The sequence below is a fragment of the Varroa destructor genome, unplaced genomic scaffold (genome assembly GCF_002443255.2).
Source record: "Varroa destructor unplaced genomic scaffold, Vdes_3.0 BEIS01000004.1, whole genome shotgun sequence".
NCBI lineage: Eukaryota > Metazoa > Arthropoda > Arachnida > Mesostigmata > Varroidae > Varroa > Varroa destructor.
The window spans coordinates 11,388,555-11,413,350 of NW_019211457.1; the positions used below are offsets into that span (position 1 = coordinate 11,388,555).

General features: G+C 39.7%; 2 protein-coding genes, 2 long non-coding RNA genes and 1 pseudogene across 20 annotated transcripts in view; 4 read left to right on the forward strand and 1 right to left on the reverse strand.

Moving 5' to 3' along the window:
- Kank (KN motif and ankyrin repeat domain-containing protein 2 kank) overlaps positions 1-24,796 on the reverse strand; it is a 152,907-nt gene that overhangs the window by 43,085 nt on the left and 85,026 nt on the right. The window lies entirely within an intron of this gene.
- Positions 811-1,724, forward strand: LOC111249917 (cuticle protein 10.9 pseudogene; annotated as a pseudogene).
- Positions 13,951-16,660, forward strand: LOC147755845 (uncharacterized). Of its 2 annotated transcripts, none has more exons than XR_015327101.1 (3): positions 13,951-14,342; positions 15,473-15,587; positions 16,121-16,660. It is a non-coding gene; the product is annotated as an uncharacterized LOC147755845 (long non-coding RNA). The 2 variants fall into 2 exon arrangements; XR_015327102.1 differs by having other exon boundaries at positions 15,487-15,587.
- On the forward strand, positions 17,504-21,086 carry LOC147755846 (uncharacterized). Its single transcript, XR_015327099.1, has 2 exons — positions 17,504-20,781; positions 20,955-21,086. It is a non-coding gene; the product is annotated as an uncharacterized LOC147755846 (long non-coding RNA).
- The window catches only part of LOC111249914 (cuticle protein 16.8-like), a 5,322-nt gene continuing 2,655 nt past the window's right edge, over positions 22,130-24,796 (forward strand). The window contains exon 1 of one of the 2 annotated variants that reach the window (XM_022804386.2): positions 22,130-22,343. The gene's annotated coding sequence lies outside the window, so the exon portion shown is untranslated. Of the gene's footprint in view, positions 22,344-22,364; positions 22,521-24,796 lie in introns of those variants that run through there. The other variant, XM_086988070.1, reaches the window with a different exon arrangement.

Below are 24,796 nucleotides of genomic sequence, written 5' to 3' on the forward strand. Positions count from 1 at the left end.
TTCTACGAATACCACTAAATAAATATATATATGAAAGCGATGATTTTTTTTCTAGGTCTTTATTTTTTTTGTCTGAATTTTACGGTTGTTGTATTGTACACATCAATCTCCACCGCAAAATAATGTTATTGAATAACATTTCGATACGTTCGCTTGGAGACTGAACATTAAAACCATAAATCAGGTCACTGTACCTCAGCTACGGGCCTTAAAAGCTGCCCCTTCCTTTTACTTGATGCTGTCTTGAAGTAGTAAATCACATTACGCAGCATATAAATTGCAATATAAAGGCATTCGAACAGTTATATAGTAAATTTAGGTTTTTAACGTAAAGCTTTCGCTCACCGTACTCCGATTATAAGGCCGATGTAAAATTAATTATCGGTAAGAACTAGCTGTATTTCAACACATCTCAGCCTATTCGTACCACGTTTATCATCCAGTATCAACGCATTAACGAACATGTAACAATTTATTTCGAAGCATCTCAACCACCGCGACGATTACTACCATTGTTAAATTATCTAATAGACAAATCTCCTACTCGTCTTCTGAATTTTCTTTCTCTGATCGAAGCAGTACATTCACAATTGGAATTAGAAGACGAAATCAATTAATTCTGTTAGGGAAGTGCGGTGTATCTAGCAGATGACGCCGCTTGGTCAATCGAAAACTACCACGGGCACGGTACAGCAGTCTACAGTTCTTACCGGAGCGTCTATCCGGCTGGCTTTTCTGGGGGAACACTCGTGTGCTTTACCTTCAAAAGTCATCCCTTCTTCTTTGACCACTTTGACTATAAAACCGCTACGCGCATCGGAGGCCAGCCATCTTGTGCTAAACGGTGCTATCACGAAGACACGACAACAAGAAGCCACAACACGCAAACAAAATGAGGTTCTTTATCCTTCTAGTCGTAGCTGCGTTTGCCGCGTACGCCGTTGGCCAGCGTATTCAGCAGCAGGAACAATATGGGCCTCCTGCTCCTTACCAGTACTCGTACGCTACCGAGGACAAAGAGGGATCCTCGACTGCTGAAGAGTCCACCGATGGATCTGGCCGTATTCAGGGCAAGTACACTATCTCGCTGACCGATGGACGTCAGAGGACCGTAACATACTGGGCTGATGACAGCGGATTCCACGCCGACGTGATCACCAACGAACTCGGAACGGAATCGAAAAACCCGGCCGATGTCACCATTCAGTCTACGGCACCGACCGGAGCGGAAGCTGCCCTTCAGTTCGAATCACAAAGGCTCAAGTCTAAAGCCTCGAACGTTGTTCCCGTTTACGCTCCGGTTCCCGCTGCATACGCCCCTGTGCACTCCCGTTTCTTCTAAACGAAATTCGTCCATGTTACTTCATCAACGAGATTTCATAACGAAATTAAACCATGGTTTGGAACACCGACTTAGTCAATGTCTATCGCTAGGATCTTAACAGCAGATAAAAGCCTTTGAGCAGTTTTCAAGGTCGCCCAAAGATTATACGTTTATTTTACTCTGATCGTTTTTTCTGTCGAAGATGTTCTTCCCAACTTTTAACAACCGCCAACTATCTCCTGTACTAAGTGCGCCTCATCTATTCCATACCGTTAATCTTAACCAAGCTCAACTTTTCGATCACATCGTCTCTATGATAATTTATAGCTTTGTGTCTCAACTATCATTGGTAACATCTGTTACTATGTAAATAAACTAATTCTTGATTGTCCAGCACAAAGACTCATTCATAACTCAGACCTGCTTGCAAACATCAATTTCCTATTAATTTGTTCTGCATGACTTTTAGCTTTCTCTACTTTCCATTGCCCCACTAGCGATACGATGCAGGTAGTGGCAATCATCGTCATAGTCGAACAGAACCCCAACGGCGTTCCATGAACCCCTTGTTCTAAATTTAGCTTAGATTTACTCGTCGCCAGTTGATGCATTTCTGATCCCGACTGCTCGTTGCTGATCCGCCATAATTAACCGTGGTTTTTCCTTTATCGATTCTGATAGAAATCCTATTGCCTTCAATAAACGTGCCCTATTCGCTAGCCTTCATAGGAAACGCTAACATGAAACTGGGCATTTATACATTGTTACGTGCGACATGGACTTGTACATCCATTTTGCTTCTAAAGGGCGCAGTTCCAACCATATTCGTCGAACTAGCAGACATTTTCTAACCCCTAAGATACACTTGTGCACGAAACGTTTCTTGTTATTATACTAGCTTGTGGAACCTAATATTCAGCTATGCTGACCATTTAGGTCTATAAGACTTACTCACTGGACGTCGATAGCCTGCGGCAGCGGGATCTTGCAGGCAGAAAGGAAAAATGGCTTTATGATACTAAATTGTTCTCTGAATACGCTCGTAGATAACTTTTGACCTATCTTATTGGGAATCACAGCCAACAACGAGATACCTTAAATTGTCCATAGTTTAAAGAGTAATTTATTTCCAGAATTATACGAGAAATGTTTGCGTTTACTGCCTTAAGGCAGAGGCATATTTGCAAATACTGTGTGCCACTGTTCGGTATCATCTTCTTCATTAACAACGATGACCAATCGTCTGCTTTAGATAATCGAAAATGAAAAAGTTTTCGAATAATTGTCCTGCTTGCTCATACGATAGCCATGGTAACCGTACTTGAAAACTGTAATAGCAAACCAAGATGGCTAGATTTGGGGGTTTATCTACTAGTACGATCCAACCCTGGAATGCCTAGTTAGAGTTTGTTTTTTGCCCTAGCTGTGCAATATCGTACAGTACCACACGCTTTACCACACGTGTCACATGCTACCTTCTCAAGGGAACAAATATTGTCGAAAGTTTTAGGCACCGGCTATTGCCACAAATAGTGTAGAGATGGACCTTGCAGTGCCTGAAGCGGATCTAGTATATAAAAGCTAATAATGTTATTCCGTCTAATTAGGTACACTGACTTAAGCAAAGGTGACATTATAAAACGTACTACGTGATTAGCTAGTGATACGTGTTGTGTAAAAGGAATGAAACAAATGAACGCTTTTCCTTCCGTCGCTGAACCATTAAATTCGAAGTGGCTTATAGTTAATTTTTTAACTTGTGAGTGCCTTCAGTTACATTGAGGATCAGTTGTTCGCCGCGGCACCGGCTCGAGGAGTAAACCGTTTTGGCTGACCGAGGAATTGTTGAGTTTTCGAGAGGACAGTCCGTGCTCAACAAACGTTCTTTCAAGCACAAAAATATACGAAGCATAGAAAAGTATTGTAGAAAAGTGCCATTTTTTTACGATAGCTTCCACATTGGGCATCGACGATCCGTATCATAGTCGCATCTTTCACAAGATGATATCATGGAGAGTGACCTTTCAGATAGCTTATCCTTATCAAAAGCAAAATACAAAGCTCTGGCAAGCAGTTACACAAATTAGCCCAAGAAGTACGATCTCTATTCGAACAAAAAACAATATTGTGTTAACGCCTTTCGGACGACTAGGTGGCAATGTGATTTCCAATATTGTGATTATGTTTTTGCACCCAGTCGTAAACGAAGTAAAACTGTTTCTAGCTTTCCAAATGTGTTACATAAGTTTTTTTTTTTTTTTAGTCTCATCTTCTTTTGTCTACTATGGGTTAGTTGCACACCCTTTTTGCTTTTATCGTTTCTGTTTTGGTCAGGTCTTGCTCGACTATATAGTAATATCGAAAAACAGCATAAGAAATATAATAATTCTGATTAATCGTTAACTGCGGCTCCGCAGATGTCAAAGTTCATCTGAAGGACATCAGGTTCTGAAGGAGAGTAAAGATGCACACGGATCTAGGTGAGAGGAGAAGGACAACAGTCAGTTGACCGCAACGATTAAATTGGTAAACGAACAGACGACTAAATCACTGTTTTCTAAGCAGACGTCGTAGCAGACCGATCGAACGGCAGTGAAAAGTGCCCCTAGCAAGCACATATGAACGCACAGAAAATTCTCAATGGCCAAAGGAATCTTAACTACGACGCCACCAAAAGGAGGAACTTTCTCAACAAAAGATTATCAGAACACGCACATTTAGCGTGTTCAAGTAACTGCAATGGCTCGGGCAAAACTGGAACCGATCTCCATTTCTTACTAAAGATACGCAATTTCTCGAAAAAGGCGAATTATCAAGATGCTTTTGAATGAATAGTTCGTACTCTTTTTTTTTTTGGAGCGTTAGCTTTGCTTCGAAATGTCGGACAGAGGGAGCCAAAACGATAAGAGGTATATGTACGTCTCAGCTATCATTAAACTTAACATCATTACCAATAAGCTAAGACCTTGATCTAAAGGACTCTTAGTGCAGGCCTACCACAGATACCTGTCTGTTTGCGCCTACGTTTTACATTCTGACTCATTATATATTCCACGTTATAAATATATATATATATCTAAAATAATTTATAACTCAAAGCTATTTTTTGCCGGTTTCATTTACTGAATATAAATGGAAAAAAATTATCTATCTAAGTTGTCGAAATCGTTCAGTGAGTGTTTAGCTGGAGGGCTGAACAGCTATGAAATCGTTAAATCTGATCATGTCGTGAACCCCGCGCCGGATCAAAGCAGAGTCATCACCATTGGACTCAACAAAGGGCTTCACTTTACAATTCAACATCAGCTAGTAGTCATCGCGTTTTTGGACATGCTTCTACTGTGCGATGCGTATCGGGGGAGTTCCATGACCATATTAATATTGGCTGGCTGGCTGCTATACGATCAACTGCATATAATTTGCAGGTGCTGACGTTGTTGCGGGTGATCGATGCTCGGTCGTGATAAACGATAGTGTCAATTCATTGTTGATTGGTCAAAAATCATTGTCGTTTATGAGGCGGATGAGGTAATCGAAATGTTTTTTGCTGTGAAAGAAAGGACAACGATGCAGAGAGGACGACCAGACGTCTTTCGCCACCACCTACGCGATCAACAGCAGCAAGAGCAGCGATAGATTATGACCCCAACCGGAATAAGCGCAACGTACTGATAGGCTATAAACGACGTACTACATCAATCGCACCCTGCGGCAGACGCCCTTCTTCGGGCTGACGGCATTCGATATTCTTATGCCGATAGGAAGTGAGCCTATGAAAAGCTAAAGACACTGCAAAACAACACCTAATTCTCTGCTACTCTCGCTACGAAAATTATGTCATATCGAGTGGCTGGCGTCCTGATCAGACAGTTAAATGGCGAGAGGTGGACGTGTTGAACCTTAAAGCAAATTTAGCGTAGAATGTTTATAGTGTACTAAAAGTTGGCATGCAAATGGTAGAACGATACCTTGAACCTAGCAGAAAGGCAACAAAAGTAGTCATAAACAGTCGACTATTTAAAATCCAGTGAAATTCAGTTGCCAACATCGACAAACGGCGTACAAATGTAACCGTATTTTTGCTCTATTACAATATTATAGTGAAAGTAGCTGACACTAAAGACGAAAAAATTGATGAAAAAATATATAAGTTACCATAATATAAACAATCTACTGATAATAATGAAGAAAAACTTACTGACGATACGTCTGGCCGGGTTCAAGTTGCCAAATCAGTGCCACAATCTAACACGCTATCTTAATAAATCCAGCAGCTCAAGAGATGTTATAACACATCAGTACAATCGGCCCGATTTCGTCAAAGAAAAAATGCCATCTTCCGCGCTGCGTTATGAGTCACACGTAAGGCGTCCCCTACACAAATCGATGCCTGAGATACACTTTGTAGTTTTAACGTTCCTAACAATGGCCGACCGGCTGTTGCTGAAAGGATTCTTATGAGGATGATGTTGCTATGTCATGAACGTCGAATGGTTACCCGCACAAACAAAAATTTTTTCCATAGAATCACAGTGTACTATAGATACGGGGTATAAATTGGCTCTGATAGCTTCAGGAAATCAATAGCCGTCGGTTCCGTAGTTATGCTGTTCTTTTTTTAGTTATATCTATAGTGAGGATTGCTCTTTATAATATAAACGACTACTTTCAATCGGACTCCGTTACGAAAAATATAATACACTGCTCTAGATCGGCTTCTGTCGTATGTTCGCAGTAGCATCGCTAGACTTCAGAAGCTGATGCAGAATAGCCGTCTTCTTTCTGATGTGACATAGAGGGTGGTTTTCGTGCCAATAATTCCCTTCAGCTTGTATATACTTAGTGAATTTGCTTGACTCTCTAAACAGCCTGACAGAGATATATTGGAAAAATTCACAGCACTTTTATCTGATGATCGATAAACGCGCACTTTAAAAAGCAGAAGATATGGACACGAGTGAAGATTTCTACCGAATAAAAGGGTTGAAGTTAAACTATGTAAATGCTGTTACTCCTGAGGAAATGACCAAAAAGATCAGACCTGCCCCTACTAGATATGGTTTACGTCAAACTAGCGTTAGAGTTTAAAGAAAACTACTTAATCCCATTATTTATTTTTAGTATAAAAAATTGATACTCTCAGTTAGATCGAAAGTAGATTTAGGCGTATTTGCACGAAAACCCTTCATATGCACGCGTACGCAATGCGTATATCGCACAAGGTCGATAAGTTAGCCGGATAGGAACCTGTCGGAACTAAGCTCATAGGGAAAACAAGAAAAATGTATATTATACGCATTATTACTTATATATTACGTATTATATTACAGAGTACAGTTCATACCTATGATTCAGCAAAGCCAAACAACTTTCCAGTGTTTAGGAGGAATAGGGAACTGTTGCTCAACACCTTAGAACAAACATATTTACACTGGCATTGGAGTCTTTCGAGTGAAACACTGTCTAGGTAATTTGTGTTGTAAGTTCGACGGAGCGCGACCACAAAGACTCCGGTGGGAGAAATATCAGTTCCAGTAAAAAGCTGACGACTGAATGGATATATGGCTATATATCGACCCGAGTTTTCGACCCAAGTCCAAACTCATTAATGATAATGTCAGCGCAGATTCCGCCCTCATCAGGCCAGCAGGTCACTGTTTGCTGAAGGATATCAACCAACGTAAGCCCTTCGCACCTCCGCAGCCATCAAAACACTTTTGAGCAGATAATAAACCCTCCCGACCGTTGGTAGCGTAATAATGCCCATAAGGGCAGGCGGTCCATAGGGTACAGCTCCGGCCTGATGCCCAATTTCTAGACCAAACTCGAAATAACCTAAAATAAAACCCAAGCAGGGCAACAACGACTGTTGCAGAGTTATTCGTTTCGAACGACTTAGCCTGCGGTAATATCAAAACGATGATGCACTCCGCTATGGTCAACACAGGTTTATATCTGATAGTCATTTAGCAATGGCGTTGTTTCTATCGCGTCTTCGTTGATTTCCCTCGTGGATCTGTGTAACTATCGTTGGTGAAGTGGTGTCATCTACAAGGTTCTGCAAATTCGGCGAGGAGCTGTCCAGAAGACGTACTCCTTTACTAAAACTATCTTCGCCCAGCTTTATTTTCCCAAGGCAAGGAAAACCATCCGAAGATAATAAAAATAAAAAAAGTTTTATGATATCTTCACCAAAATGGTCCAAGGACAAGAGTTACGCAGAGGGGATTGGTAGCGGCTCTCATAAACAGAGCATACAATTTTAATGTCGGGCTTATAACACTTTCAGGGCCTTGGTCATTTCATCACCTTTGATATTCTTGGTTATTAGTTAATAAGTAAAGAGTTTTCGCTTTTATACACCGCCTGTTTTAACTATTAAATAGTCAAATACATTTAGCTTGTCGATTTTTAAAATGACCATTGAACAAACAGCGTAGATCACGCGCTGAACCAATATTGTCCCAAATACGATTCAGCGTCCTCATCGTTATAAACACTGAAAGAAACTTAGCGTTTTTTGAAAATAGTTGCGCGCATATGATAACAATTTGTAAATCAAGGTAAACTAGAGGACCTTAAACGTATCCCGCTGATTTTAACACTTGAGAACTTGCCTCGACAAGTTTGAACATAGGCATGCTTTACAGATACGTCTTCGGTATAAAAAAAAAACTAGATTGTACTTCTTATGTTAACCTTACACTTTACAATTGAAATAAGTGTATATATATATATGTGTGTGTGTTTGTATGTATATATACGTATATATATATATGAAAATCATCGATGTCAACATGATTATTGATCTATCATAGATGAACGTGAATGGTTACTAGATGTTCTCTTAACTTTCAAAATTTCTTCGAATTTAATAGAACTAGTTTTAACGTTTTAAGAGGCAAATTCAACTGATAGTTAAGCCAGGGTCGAAATGACATATTGGAGTAGATCTCCCTATTCATTCCTTTAAACAGAACCCTTTGTCTGAGTTTCTACCATACTGCTGATTGCATAGCAGCGATGAACATGATGAAACGGTATCCTAATCGCATTTGACCCTTATGTCTTATCACATAACGGTATAAAAACCAGGTTTCATTTGTTGAATTCGATGTCTAAGGGCGATTTAATGTGGGTTCGGCAAAATAAATTCGAAGTGAAGAAGAACACCGCTAAACCAGAGTTAACAGGGCTCACACAAGAAGACAACGTTAATCGTGATTGCAATGATAAACAATAAACATCCGAAGAGTTTCAGCAGTGATCTTATTCGTGATACCATCCAGTCGGCCCAAGTGACATGTTATCGAACAACAATTAGCAACAAATGCTATATACGCGTTAAAATATTGATTGTTTTTGTCACGTAATGAGACAAACGGGACTCATTCCGAAATGATAAGACCTAATGGACACTGGATCATCTAAGTTAAAGCGGAATAAATTCGACGGAAGCAGCGATATTAAAGGGGAAAGTGACAGTAGGGCAAAGGTCAAATCATGGAGATAATAGAATGAGCGTCTTGCTAGTGCCTATAGACGATCTCCAAATCTGTTTAGCTCTCGGCCAATTACCACCGAAGATTCTAAATTCGTTTTACTGAAGTCGTTGACTAACTCCGATTCGGAAACTAAGACAGGTGACGTGCTGGGCTAAGCTTTCACTCTTAAATTAACATGTCATCGTTGTAACCGATCGATGTAAATGAGTCACATAGTTACATTTCGGAGCGCATCCAAGTTCTTATACCCTAAAAATATATATATATATATATATATATAAAAGGCTGCTATATGATATCTGTATGTTTTTCTTTCTATTTCGTATTGTAACCATTTTAAAAATAGCAATATCCTTATGGTGCAATAATTTGGATCTATACTAAACTTATTCGAACTTAAGTTTTAATCGATACGTAAGTAAAAGCGCACAAGGCCCTCTTCAGGTCCGCGTCATTTTCCGAAGCTTTCTCATAGCTTCAACAGATTGGCAAATCAACAACCTCCTTGTACTATTCGGCGAAAGTTCTGCCTCAGACATGTATACTCGTCTATAAAACGACATTTAGATCATATTTGAATTTATCAACCATATTCGGCTTTTATTGTTTTGGATTTTATTAGCCAATCGTTACTTTTTATTCCCGGGTCGCTAGAAAAACATAAAGAGAGATGTTAGTCTTTTCGGCTTTTGCATCATAGGCGCAAAAGAAGAGCCTTGACCGTCTCTTTTTGATATCAGGTTCCGTATATGCGGCACTTTAGCATTGCTAGTAACCCTAAGCGATTTCGTAGAGCTTCCTAGAAAATGTAGCGTACTTGATGATCACTTGACGTACTTGATTGACTCGAATCCCTGTTGGCTATTTGATCAAAGTCCCTCTGCTAAACATGTATATAAAACAATCAATTTCTATATCACACCTCGTGCGATAGACTTTTCTGTGCCTGATTGTGTATGTGCGTGCATACATATTGAAAGATCTTTATCTGAGCCGATACTTTTTCTAAATCATTGCTTCGGATTGCATCAGATTTGGGCCGAATAGAGCATTCATATCAGAAATCGTACGACACTGTAGCACTGGCCAGAGGGAATACAACAGATCGATAAAAACTGAGTCGATATGAATCTTACAATTACCATAGAAAATAGTTGCCGGCCTAAATTCTCTTTACCATTTTCTTTTCAAGCAACTAAAGAGGAAACACTATCCCATACAGTTTGCATTTATTCAGAGCTATCTTCCTTCGTCGCTTTTATCGGAACATTCTAGTGAAAAATTGGACATGTAGAAAAAGTGATTAAATAAGAGCTCCGAAATTATCTCAATGGGGCAAGCACTCTTAAAGGATCGATAAAATAAGTACACGACGGTCAATTGGTGGAGTTTGGTCGCTCCGTTTAAACGGCTATATTTTATGATATGTAATCGATTTTAAGTACGAAGTTGTTCAAAGCACCTCATCGAGGCGACGGTACGGAAAGCGTTCTTGGCTGCCTCATCGATCGGCAACCTTTAAGACGTCCCGTTAGAGATGGCACTGAACCGTCTTCGCATGGGGTTCGTAACAACGTTATTTCATAGCGTTTGTTTTGCTAAAGAAAACGACCTGTCACAACCTTGACTTTCCCAAAGAAAGAATCAAACTAGCGTTCCTCAGGAAGGCCGGTCGACCTCATCCATCCTCGAAACTGCCTGCCCTGTCTGAGACATCCCAACATCACCCGTTCATTAGTTAGAAAGTGATCCACATTAACTCCGAGCTCCCTAACATGAAAACAGTGAATAGCAGTTACGTATGGAAAAATGGTTTTATAACAATCCGTAGTATAAACACTAAGTATGTAGTCCGTAACGTTCTCCGACTGTTTACTTTGCACACCCCTCGGTTACCGCCATCCGAATGACGCCTGTTTTTGTAACTATTTTTGACTACCGTACCCACTAGGACAATATTATTCAGAAACCAATGCCACACAGTAATGGCACTGACAAACTTAATAACGTCCACTCCTTAATGAGCCTTATAGGCGGTCGCGTCATATACATTGACAATCTGATGCGTACAGCTAATTGGTATCTACCTCATTTCGGAGTGAAAATAAATTGGCTGCCATTTTTTTGCAAAATATAAACATACTAATCATTAAATATATATATATATACTTTCCGTGTTCTGTTGTAAGAGATTGACAGTATATTCTAATTGTTGAGTCTGTCTGTATACTGAATACTATACTAGCCTTTGTAAGCCATTGATGCATTCGTAAACACGTTCAAAGACACCCGCGTATACTAAGAAGTAGCAAAGCGTTAATTTTTTGGTAATAACAAATCATTATCTTGACTTTAATCTATATTTATATTCGATGTGTGTATATGATGGACAACAATATTGCGGGCTTGTATGAATAGAAGAAAGTTAGTAGTCTTCTTGAGTATCATCGTAATTAACACCATCAATATTTGTTTGTCCAATGAATATTAACCGGCCACGAATTCAAACTACTACTATTATTAGAGAACTAAGTATAAGAGACAAGAGGAGTCGAGTAAAATAAACACAACAGACTAACAGAAGCCCCAAGCGCTTTTTTTTTTTGTTAATGATTCTTTGTTTTTGAAGCGTGAGTTAACGCACTTCAACTATAACATGTGTTCCTTCAAAGTTCAAATCGGTTATGTAATGCAACTGGCAACAAACTAGCTGAGTTTTTCAGATCACTAGGACTGCTATGGTTAGGTAATGGCGTAGTGTAGGAAACCAATGCGGATCTCTCGAAAGATACGTCGCTACCCGTGAACATAACTGGACCAAATTTTAACGTTCGCACGAATGCTACCATCGCACCCCAGAAAAAATCCCAGAAAAATTCAGCATAACCCGTCTGAGGTAATGTCTGGCCGCATAAACCTTCGATAATAAAAAAAAAGAAACACTGTTCTGGTTGGTTGATGTATTTATCGACGCGATGGTCGAATTCAGTTAAACCGTACTATTAATATATTTACCATCGACGATCATGATTCGGGGCTCCACTGACTGGCGTAGCTATGTGCATACATATATAGCACAAACACCCTGAACGATACACGTAGATAATATACATACACCCAGAATATGTTCTCAATTTAACACCTCGTCTAGCAATCATACGGTAAATATGCCAATTACCAGCAATAGATGCCTGAACAACCAAAATAATACAAAATACAATTAGTTATTATTAAAGAATACATATGAGAGATCGAAGGGTAGAGGAGCATTGGCCATCTTAGATTAGAATGGGCTGCGAAGCAGAGGGTGCGTTAATCAAAATAATGGGCCAGTATAAATAGGTCAATGGAAACGATTTACAGAACGCACACAAATCAGATAATTATGCTGAAATCTGGAAACTTTATTCAACAAACAGTTTTACAATTATATGTATGTAGTAAAGAAGCAGGTTTACATTAGATGAAACATCTGTCTCAGCTGTAAACCTATTTTTTAACATTTTGCGTACGTCTAAGTGTAGGCCTATTTTTATTATTTCAACCCAGAATACACGACCACAAAGGTCCGCAGTATAAATTAAGCCCAATTGTAAAATTATCTGTGTTCCTCCATTCGATGAACGCTTCGGTTCCCTAAAACAGCTTCCCGCGGACTACGTTGTTAAATACACATCGCGAAATGATCATCAGATGGCGTTTTCTATTGAGAAATATCTTTTTTAGGCGGCTCAAGTTAGTCTTTTTCTCATAGCGTAATATTTCGATGTCTAACTCCTATAGCTAGCGACATCTTATATAAATAACAATGTTATACCGTTAACCGTGCGCCATTTCTGTTCGCTTTTTCAGTTTGAATAAGTGAGCTCACTTTATGTTTGCGGTCCGATTTAATGAAATACATACTGAAATGATGCTATGGGTTAGAATTTTATGACTACACTAGAGCGGTAACACGAAACATGAAAGAAATATATCTTTAAGAGTCGAGGGAAAAAAAAAAAAAAAAAAAACAGTTCACTAATGTATAAATTGCTTGAGTGACTACTAACCTAGATGTTTGTATTTGTCTTGGCACCTATCAGCATCGGTCAGCTATAGCTTAGATGGTATTCAGCCATCCATAAGTAGAAGTAATAACAGACTGAATTATACGGCTTGCACATCAGCACAGCCTACCTTCAACCCATCCTAATTGTAATGTGCATGTCTACATCTTCCGCTTCTTTCTAGCTTAGGTATTCTAAAATAACTGCCTCCGAAAGTGTCGCTACGATGCGCTAAATTACAATCTGCAATTCCAAGATGCCTTTATCGTCTGGCCTCGGCCATCGACAGCTGCACATTCTAACTCGTATCGCCGAGGCCTCTAAATACGACTTCACAGCTCTCGTCTATCGCGTATCGATGCTAAAATCAGATGACTAATGATAAGCGTAATCTCCCTGTTACAACAATAACAATAATAGCAACAGCTAAAACATGACACAATAAAGGCATATTTGCCGTATGAATTGCCTATTTTATGACAAATTGCCGATCGCGATTTTTTTTCCAAAGTATTTTAATAATTTTTATGTTGAATTTTCATATTACGGCACAACCGATAAGTCTGATCACTACTGACAAGTTGCGCTTCACAATAATTTTTCATTTCTAGAACAGAAAAGGAGTCGAACCAAGACGAGCACAAGGTTGCGGTAACGCTCGATTACTTTATGGCTAAGTAGGATAATCGATATATGATGCCGATCATTTACTAAGTCGTGTTTGCGCATAAAGGGGCAGGTAAGATTCATCGGCTTTATTCAGCTTACGTCTTGATTTACACATTGTTGAATCAGTGATGTGACCCAATATGTATCTGACACTTCGGTAATGATCGGTAGCCATACACGTGCTTCTTTTTGCTTTTTTTTTTTTTTTATTAAATAGTTACTCCTATAACATCCCATTAGTTAGTTGGCCTGTCTATGCAATGTTCATCTTGAATCGCTTTAACAGCTGTGAGGATTCGCCGGCTACGTTGAATCAGAGGGTTCAACTGAGGGAAATAGCGTCTGCTCATTGGTGCGATTTATCCAAAATAACCATAAATGAAATTAAAAGCTGTATGCGTGCGGTCGTTCGTCTGCTATTAACATAATAAACATTCTCCACTGCTTAGACAGTAAGAGAATGTTATTGCTACATTAGCAGACGAACATCGGGTAAATTTGCCATGAGAGAGAACACTTAGAATAATCTCTTATATTATCATATAGGTATGATATTATAGGTGGCTTTTTTGCTTAATTTAATCATTTCAAGATTACTGACAACTACCTCCGTCGCTGTTCTACATCGAGGATGGAGAATGCAAATAAGCTCATGCACAAACGCTAGCATCTTTCTTATTAACGCGGACAGACCTACTACAAACAGACCGTATCGTCAAGAAAAATAATTCAACGGACTGTTGTGATCAAAGCACGCTGTAACAAGACAACTGAAATGTGCCACGTGAAATTACGGTATTTATAGGATTATATTAGACAGAGTTTAGGATAGGCTGTTATGTTTATAAGGCACAAGTGACTTTTTATACCAAAACAAGTCTCTTCTTCAAGGAAAAACAGATTTCGAAGTTGTATGTACATATATAATACTTTTACAGCACAAGATAGAACGATCTGGTATTGTTATTGGCAAAAATAGAAATTCGAAAGGAGGGAGGGTAATACATTGGAATTTGTATATAGGCGATTAGCGTACGGGATGTACATGTATGTAGCGACATTTTAAGAACACTTCTCTGACGAACCACGTTTTCGTCTCGTAAGTGCACGATGAAGTTGGCCATTGCAACCGCATACATCGTGCTCAAGTACCCTGGGCCAATCGCCGGTCAGCGGTATGCTCTTATGGGTCACCCGTATCACGTAATATCTGGGATGTCGAAAGTCGATTCGACCCGAACTAACATATTGAGCTGATGACAGTGGATTCACACTGACTTGACTAACAGCGAACCCGGAATAGAATCCAAGAACCCAGTCGATGCCCAGCAGGTGCGCTTTTCAGAATGCGGACGCCCCTCGTTGCAAAACATAAACCGCAATTGTAAAAGATTCATTCTGTTCTCTGTACATCCTTCTCGCCTAGACCACCTATATCAATTGGAACTATTACATTCTGCTTTTCTTAGGGATGTCCATACGGTCACTCAGTCAGTGTGAGGACAAACGTCCTAATTAATACAGATCAAATGAACTGAGCAAACTGTCGTTGCTAATCACTCGTATAGAGAGTCCATTAGAAAATCGGTATTGTAGAAATTTTGTGGATATCTGGTGACGACATGCTTCAATGATGAATAACAAGTAAGATCGACTGATTGATACTATTTCAAAATCAACGATTAAATGAGTGTCTCCAGAGTAACGTCCCATAACACGGCAAAAATAACAGAACAATGGAAAAACTTGATGGAATAGTGCTGCGTACAATAAAATTTATTTTCATTTGAAGGCCTTAGAACTCTAGTCCCTTCAATGGGAAGAGCACATTGCTTTCGTGTTATGTTCACTATTCGGCCTGACATGATTACAGCCAGCTAGCTTTATTAGCAACCTACAACTATAATAAAGTTTCCATTTGTAAGTTTGTATCGATTAGGAGGATCTAAAGCACATGACAACGGTGAACAGTTTGCACGTAAGGTGATTCTTAATACAACTTCCGTTCACGTTTGGTCTGATTGCATCGACGACTCCACGGTAAATACGGCATTTTTTTGAAGCAAATAACTATTTATTGCTCATCATGATATGATAAACGTAGAAGAACGTCGTCCCAATACTAGAACTGCGCGGTCGCGCTAATCAGAGTCGTCTCCCTTCTGCTACATTTAACAGTTGACACTAATTGTTATGATTATAATCGAGCATGATTTTTCACGAGCATACTTTTACGTTTTCGCTTTCATCAATAAACCCTTAAATATAGACAGCCATCTGGAACATGTCGTCGTTTCAAGTCCCACCAAAAACGCGTACTCTATGTGAAGGAACAATGGAAAGATCTATTATCATTGTTATAGGTTATCTGAAAATAGTTTCGATACTCAAAATTATATAAAGGTTTTCTATAAAGGTGGGTGCTTAAGCAGAAGGACAAAAGCGTCTGAACGGAAAGGATAGGTTAGTTTCATCAATGCTATTTCACATTGACGGGGAACAATTTTCGGCAGTCTTGAGTTTGTTCAGCTTCTTCGACATGTCTCTTTGATCTTTTCCCTGTTTGTCACCAGTTGTGCATACGCTTGCATCTCGCTTTTCTCTGAGATCTGTCGATTTTACTTGCCGTCGATCACAATTGCGCACCGGCCTGCTGTTATCAGAAGTCTACGATATCGATGATATTCACTCAGAAACCGATGCACAGTAAGGATCAGTTGGTGTTGATTTAAAGAGGTACTTCCATTTATGTCGGATTCGGGAATTAAAGCAAGGACACCTCGTCCCGCACGGTACAAGAGGAGCGCTAAGGAATAAAAAGTAATGTAATTTGTACCCTGATTAGCCTTACTGCAACCCTCTCCGCACCGTTTATTGATGATGATTATGATTGTGGAAGTGGTAAAAGAGCGTGACACAATATATGTTGTTTGTATTGCCGTTTACAAATTTGACCCGGTGATTGACAAGTAACATAAGTGAGTCGTATGCCGGCAAGAACGGAAATGTTTTTTATTATTTGAGCGATGTTAAATTATATCATAGCGCATAACTACCATGGTGTATGATTCTACAGTACATAAGAACAGAATAGAGTCTGACAAGAAAATCGATCTCCGAGTAATAATTGTAATTACTTGCAACATTAATTTTACTTCGAATGCTATCTAATACTGCTATGCTTCCTGTCGTTTACTTTGGACGCCGCTAAAACATTGCTTTTGAAGCTAAAAGATCACTTAGTTGATGCGGACTGTTAGAAAAACCTCAAAGCTGCCCTCGAAACTTTTGCCCGGGTTATTTGAATAACACTTACTCGAGCCTAGCACATCACCTGAGAAGGTACTTCGTTGCTTTAGACTGTAGGGTGTAATAGGTTGTGAGACATATTCACAGCATCCTATCACTAACTACCGCAAAAATAAGGATGTTTTTATTATCAGTGAAAAAGCTCACGAGAATAGGTTACCTAGGTTATCGTGACGAATCGTGTAACCCCGCATTCAGACGACTTGAACTCATTAACAGTCACTATAACCTCTAGTCCAATTCAAATATACCATTGTTTTTTGTTAAGCGGAAGTTCACGGTGGAAAGGGTGCAGTGTGTGACATAAGACTGTACTAAATAAAGCAATGTGTATGGCCAGTTAAGGGGAACGCTACTTTTGTACATCGATTCGGATGTGCATTTCCTTACATGAACGTCCTTACATTAGAACTGTTGTAAGTAAAACTAGCCCGTGTTCAAAGCAATGACCTGTATAGGCTTTGGTGATTTTAAAGTTTAGCTTCGCATGATTTCGAGTATCAGTTTTAACACATGGCTTGCTACAGGTTCGATACAGGGTTCCGTTAAGGGCAAAGCATTGTATGACAGATGGCGCGTAAAGCTTGCCAAACGCTTTGACTATCTCGACTAATACTCAATGCATAGGCGAATAGACAGGTGTGCATTGGTGCGCAGTTGATTAAAACAAACTAGTTTCTATAAAAGGCTTGGTTTTATTTTTGGCCCTGATGTATTTTGATGTGAGTGAATGCATTACCCCACAACTGTTACTATACCGCACTATAACCTATTGTGAAATTGTACGCAGTCGCGAAGGAAAGGGTAAGTTCAACGATGTCACACATTTATTGACACACACTTCTTTCCATGTGCAGGCTCACATTAGGGGGATTTCGGCCCCGCGTAGTTCGCCTCGAAGGTATTATCTTAAGCATACTGTCACGCCTTGACCATGTACACAAGAAGTATAGTCATGTCTCTTGATGCAGTCGTACCTCATCCACCACTCGTGGATGACTGACTGACTGACTGACTGACTGACTGACTGACTGATCGACCGGCTGGCAAATCTGTCCCCTGCTACCACACAGCTGGCCCACAACAAGTTTTCTTCCACCGCTAAATTTGGCGGTGCGCATATCTATACGGTCATCTAAAACAGCAAGCTAAAACATGACGTCGTGCCCAGCACGTCAAAAATTAAGTGACGACAAAAAACTATTTCCAAGTAACTCGCTTAACTGGATTAGCACAACGCCAGATCGCTATGAGAAAATCGCTGCTCAGTCAGATCGTCAGCTGTCACATTTGCATCGTCAAGCGTCCAGTTTCAGATTGAGGATGTTCATCATTTTACATAGCAGTTGGCTGATTCAGCGTGGGCGACACATAGCATCGTAACAGCCTTTTGTCATATTGCACCTGGTCACCACGTACGTACATACATCAAGCGTAAATATACACTGGCACAGGATGGGGTGTAAGTGACAATTGACGGTTCCATAAAATGATTTAACTTTATTAGCAACAAGTAGAGGGAAGGAGCTCGTGATTCTAGAAGCATATTCATTAGCAGCACGTTGACATTTTATGTATGCCGTGATCATCACGACGGACACGTGCTGGTCTCTGTCTGAAATTTGTGGGCAGAAGTACATACATGGCGTTCTCATTGTCCTACGAACACATCAGTGAAACGGAATAGATCTCACCGAGTGACACGTGTAGGAACAAGAGATAACGGAGTCATAGTAGGTAGTTGATATAGCTATTGTTGTCGACGACGAGCATTGTACGTTTTTTTTGCTAGATAAATCTACTAAAACACACCAGATTTCACTTTCAAATAGGTTATCGGATTAGAAAAATGTGCAAATCGCAAAAAGAACAAGAAAAATACTTCTTAATACAAATCTCATTTATTGGCTAGCATTTTCAAAATCATCGTTCACGAACTAAAACGTTCGCAGTATGGGCTGATGAACGAGGTGTCGCCTCTCCTATCCTTTTCATGATTGTTCAAATATCGATTTACAAATTCTGTTTTTGTTACGGACTTCTTCTTTTTCTGATAAAACCCTTCACCACCTGATAGCCGCACGCAGCTAGACGCTGACAAAAACCGTGTCTGCTTATATCCGATTACTAAGTGAAGAAAAAACCTGCGTCATTTTGTGGCCCGTAATTTGAAAATTTCAATTATGTAGATAAAAGTAGTAATGAGAAAGTAATCTCTTAGCTAACTCGGGAGTGAAATGCAGCTGCTCTTTGAACTCCATTTCTTCTTTAAACACCGCAGTGTCTTAAGCGTGATTCGAAATAACGAAATACATTCAACATCGTTGTAAAATTACTATGGTCTTCAGTACTGTGCCTCACGGGATGGGCCCACATCATGGATCAGGAACCCCCTCTACCATAGAAAATGAATTAGGAATTCACTCATGCTCCCTCAACGAAAGACAAACTTTTCCGTGACACTTTCATTTGCTGTGCCTTGTGAATTGGCTACCTGCTGGAATCCATTACTAAGTAGTGGACATTCCCACAATCCGCCTGCACGCAGATGTTACGATGATATTATTTAATTCTCCGGGGTAAAACTATTGCAAGCGTAATTTGGCGAAACGTCGCTTCAGTATATAACATAAAAGTGTTAGTATCCCTACATGTACAAGAATTGTTTTATATAAAAGCAAACATGATAAAATTTAGAATGGCTATCATCTATCAACGTTGAACTTCTTGGTGAAACTCTTATCCCGAAGGTGTGCAATAATGCCGACGAATAGTCATCGAACTACATTAGCGCAGAAACATATCTACCTTGACCTTTTGGGTGCCACTACATTTAGTAGCTGCCGGACGTTAGGCACAATTATGTCGGCGGCAATATGGCGAGGCCCCGTATCGTTTGATTCAATTAATTATTTTCTGCCTGTGTATATTTTTCCATTATAAGTTTGGAAATTTCATTATATATCTGGAAAGCAACAGTCTGAGCGTGACACAACAACGGGTATCTGTATAGTAAACAATTCCGATGATTTTCTAAAAAATCAACGTCGCTAATCGTGGCCGACTTGTGGCGTACAACCGATGTCCGTTCAATGAGCAATAACAACAACAAATATAGCTGCTTCAGTGACGACTTTGACTAGCGTTGTTAACAATAACAGGAGCAAACACAGCTACCGGCTCCATGTTGCCGGCCATCAGGAACGTGACTTTGATACCGAGCGAAGAAGGGAAGCAAAGCAAGACGACAGGACGCCCGCTGGCGTATCGATCCCGTTAGCCTATCTTAATACGAGTAGTGGTTATTCTACTATCTTTTCATCGTAAAATAATGCAATGTGCTGTATCTCTGTATGAGACATTTGTTAATCGAAACGCGCTTTTAGTAAAGGTACAATTCAGCAGATGTACACAGACGCTGTACTTGTAGTTGTTGCTGAAGCCCTGCCTGAACACCACACGATGCTTTCTTATGCCTCGTTGTCGGCCGTTTGCATGGATATGGCTAATGCGTGAACGCGCACGTGGAGAACATTAAACCAGCGTAGCGCTGTTGTACAAAGAAAAGTCATTTTATTACTTGATTGTGCTTTCGGTGGATCCGACAACGGGAGTCGGCTCATGCCTTTTCGTTAGCGCTCTGGCTACTTGTCACCGCTGACCTGACGGGCACAATGCACGCAGAGGTTGAATTACCTTTATTCTTATCCGTATCGTTAATACGATGCTGACAGACACAGTACCGCTCGAACTGACAACAGCACAACGTTGTAATACATCGATGTGGCCATCCACCGATGCCTACCGTCGCTCTAGATCTGCAGCGAAAGTTCTAAGTGATTCGGCCTTATAAAACAGGATCGCTATAAAGTGCCCGCGACTTACGGACGCTCATGCGCTTGATCTGCCTTGAAAGACCCACCAGGTGAGTGGCTTAGAACAGCTTTCATATCGGCTTTAAGTTCTTAAAGTTCGTCACTACTCTGGCTGGGCTGGCCGTTGCTTCTGCACACCGTTTTGCTCCCCAGCCTAGAGCTATGAACCCCGACTCCATATCAGTACAGCTATGTCAAAGGTATTGTTCTGGCCGTATGACAGGAGCTGCACCCTGACGCTGGCTTATCGCCGTCCCATCAAAGGGCTGTGAGCTGTTGGACCAACGAGAACAGACTGCACGCCAATGTCATCACTAATAAACTCAGAAATAGTCGTTCCACTCGCAAAAAAAGACTCATCAAAACGTGTTGTTATTAAATTGTCTGCTCATGCTCTGTGCTCTCTCATCATCGAGGGAACTAACCGTTCTTCCGTTACCTTCTTTCAATCATTCTGACCAGCGCCATCCCTATACCACTTTTACGTGTCCTTTACTTACCAGTCACCAGCTTTTTGTTTCTTCAAAGAGCTCTTTTTTGTTCATTCGCAAATAAAAATACGTTAAGTTTAGATTATTAGAAATACATTAAACTGCTATGGTTGATAATAAGGTATATATTTTCCCTGTTTTTTTCGGTATTTTTTTAAAAGAAAACTATATATTACAAACATCCGTCGGGTCAGTGACTAACCATTTTGGACCATGATGATCAAAACAGTACTACAATTTCGAAGTTGCAAATCATTTTCTAATTAGGATCAAGCGATACCTTTCAAAGGGAACTTTTAAAAATTCATTCTGTTACGTTAAGACATTAAACAAAGATTACACTGTTTGCTGTATTAATTTTAGGTATACTAGAACACTTACTGCGTGCCTTTGAAAAGAGATAACGCGTTTTAGAAAAATATGACAACTTCATAATCCAATTACATGTTATGGCCCATAGCTAAGTTAACCAGGGTGAGTCGCGTGAAGCCTTATCTGTAAATTTGTTCATATCTATTTTTTCGAATGTGTCATCTGTTGTCGCTAGGACCGATGGTCGGTAATATAGCTATTACCTATTTAAATTTGTAGCTCGACTGAGGTATAGCAAGTTTAGCTTTGCAGAAAAACACGTGACATCACTCAATGAGAAGGGCTGGTGCGCCATTATCGAAGACTGTTGTTGTAGAAATAGCTTAACATCTCGATCATCATATTACCTTATACTCATTTATATAATAATTGACGCATATTTAGCTATTATTACCATTACTATACATTCCAATCGAAAATACTTGCGGCTTCGTGTACAAACAGGGGAACGCAAAAATCTATTATATAATTTTTCATCATCAGAATATAGGTTAGCACAGAACGACAATAGCTACAGTAGCGCTGTATTTTTATTTGTTTGTTTCTAATATTCAGTTAATTCTAATACAAAGTGTAACGGTACTAATTTCGAAATGTATGAAATTATCTTAAGCCGCAAACAAAACATTGACCCAATGAAACGCATTTAAGCGCTAAATTTGATGCGTTTCTGGTTTTCAAAGGTCCATGCTTGTTTCCATTATGTCTGGTCTAGTTGACTCGTCCCGAACACATATATCGTTGTCCTGGTAAGACCTACCGCGCATCAACATTTCGTCTTAACTGTCTATAAAGAATTGTTGTCTATAAAGTATATATATATATATATATATATATATATATATAATCTACAGTAATATTGTTTACATGTGCCTACTGTGTGCTGTATCACTAACTTTTCGGAATAGCAAGGATCTTGTTCCTTCGTAAGTCTTTCGTCCCTAATATACCGTAATGATTTCGGTTTCCTGCGAACGCAAGATAGGAAATGACTAAAATCTCCGGATCCACTGGATTTCCTTAAAAAAAAATGTATATTTTTTCGTTGCTAGTGTCACTAGAAAAGGCGGTTCATCAGTTAGACCGAAGTCCTTATATACAAAAGCATGCATAGTAAATAAGATACATTTACAGCACGCCTCGTTAGTTGTGTTCTAATTAACTTGAACGTACTTCTACAGTACCACAGTGTGGCAATGTTGCTGGAACTACATACTAATAACGCTGTATAGTTACCTACAAACAGTAGTGAAAGTTCAAACAGGCAGCACTTCTTGTTGCTAGTAGATTTTTGTCTGTGCAGCGAGGCACTTGTGGTCGTCTTCTTTGTACAAATATATGTACTCTAGTTTCAGAAGATAGCCTGTTATTTCTGCTACCGTTAGTACAATCGTTTGTTGGTTGTCGAAAGAAATTATCCGTCGTGAAAGTGTTGCTATTTTTGGCAGATCAACAAGAAGAAACGCACGATGACTATTATCAATTATCCTCCTGCGAAGATTTACCTACAAACAAATAGCTCTTCCTACACACGCATACACACCCCTACTCTCTATATTGGCACCCTGTACTGGCGAGTGCTAATCGCAATCGATCGCATACGTCCTCAGGCTAGACCGTTTATTTGTCTGTTTTCCTACAAAGTGAAGCAAATAGAAAAAGCGGCAACAACATCTGTGTAGAGTTAGTGTAGTGCAAACCTACGTGCCTGCAAAGTATTGGCAAATGTCGAATCTTCACTTGCAGTTTATGTATAACTAGTAGATAAAGTAGAGGTAAGTTCGACAAATGACGCTGTAACAGAAAAACTTTTGCTCACCCCTTCACCTTGTATTTCGTAGAGGAAATCAAAAAGTTTTCAAAAAAAGGAAGCAGATGTTTTCTATTTTTCAACGACAAATGTTCCATAATGCTAATAAAGGGATACACGGAGGCCGCGTGCCTACAAGGCCGGTTTCGTATTCGGCGTTACGGCTTATTACGTTGTAATGTCCAAGGGATCCAGAGCTAAAGGTTATGAGGTATTCCAGGCAACCTGGAGTAAGTATTTTTTAATACCGTTAAATAGTAATAATGTACATGTTTGGTTGAAAATTATTGAGCAAAATTGGTATATAGTATATAAAAACGCATTTTGCATAAAGACTCCCCAGAATTAAATCGAATATCAAGCTCCCGTTTGCCAATTCTTAGTACGCAAAGTAATCACAATACGATTTATTACTGAAGCACTAGTGCTTCAAGACACGTTGCATTAATCATCGAGCCTCCTACCCTAGCCCCCATGTTTGCGCACAGAGAGGTGCGCAGAGATGCCTGTGTCACATGTTTACTTAAATAAAGGGACCCAAACTGTTTTGTTCAGACTCCATTTATTGCTAAAGTGTTTTCTGCTATTATTATCGCTATTGTATCGCAAAAAAGTATTCAGCATTAAAATAGGATAAACACAGTTTGCAGCCGTTGTCAGAATCGCCGACGTATTTTTCTACTTTTTATTAAACTGCCTGAAAGAGTACGAATGATTCTGTTAGGCGATTACCGATCAAACAAAGCAGACGCCGCAGGCGTCTACGAACTCATCAGTAGTTGTCGCTTTCGATATTCTGGGAGATAACACCGCTCAATTGATGGCAGCAGTGGTTGATACCATCACTAACTCAAGCAAAACGAGCAGGCATTAACCACCGTTCAAAGCACCAAAGGCACCTGGTGGACGAATAACGTACGAATAGCCAATCTCTTTAACCCCCCAACGGATCGTACACTTCCCCTGTCCTTCCTGCCCTTTATCTTCTGCAATCACTGGCCAGAAAACCACCGGTTATGCTGCTGCTGCTGCTGCTATTAACGCGGATTTCCAGTTAGTTTTCCAATTTTTTTCCTAATATATATGTGAGACCTATTGAAGCATCACACGGTTATATGCAGACGTGAAAAAGGGTAACTGGGTCATTATGCATGCACGTCACAATTTTGGGCTTCGTTTTTTTAATACGTATACTATTGTGGTAGTTACGCACGTCACTGCACACATCGGCTTTATTTACCACGATCGATTTTTAGTTACATGAGTGCTGAATTCACTTCTAGAAAGTTGAAATTGTTATGAAAATTACAGAATACGAGGTACCTATAGGTAATAGGACGAGTGTTTGTAGCGGCAAAAAATAGATATTCACCTACAGTTTATCTTGTTATA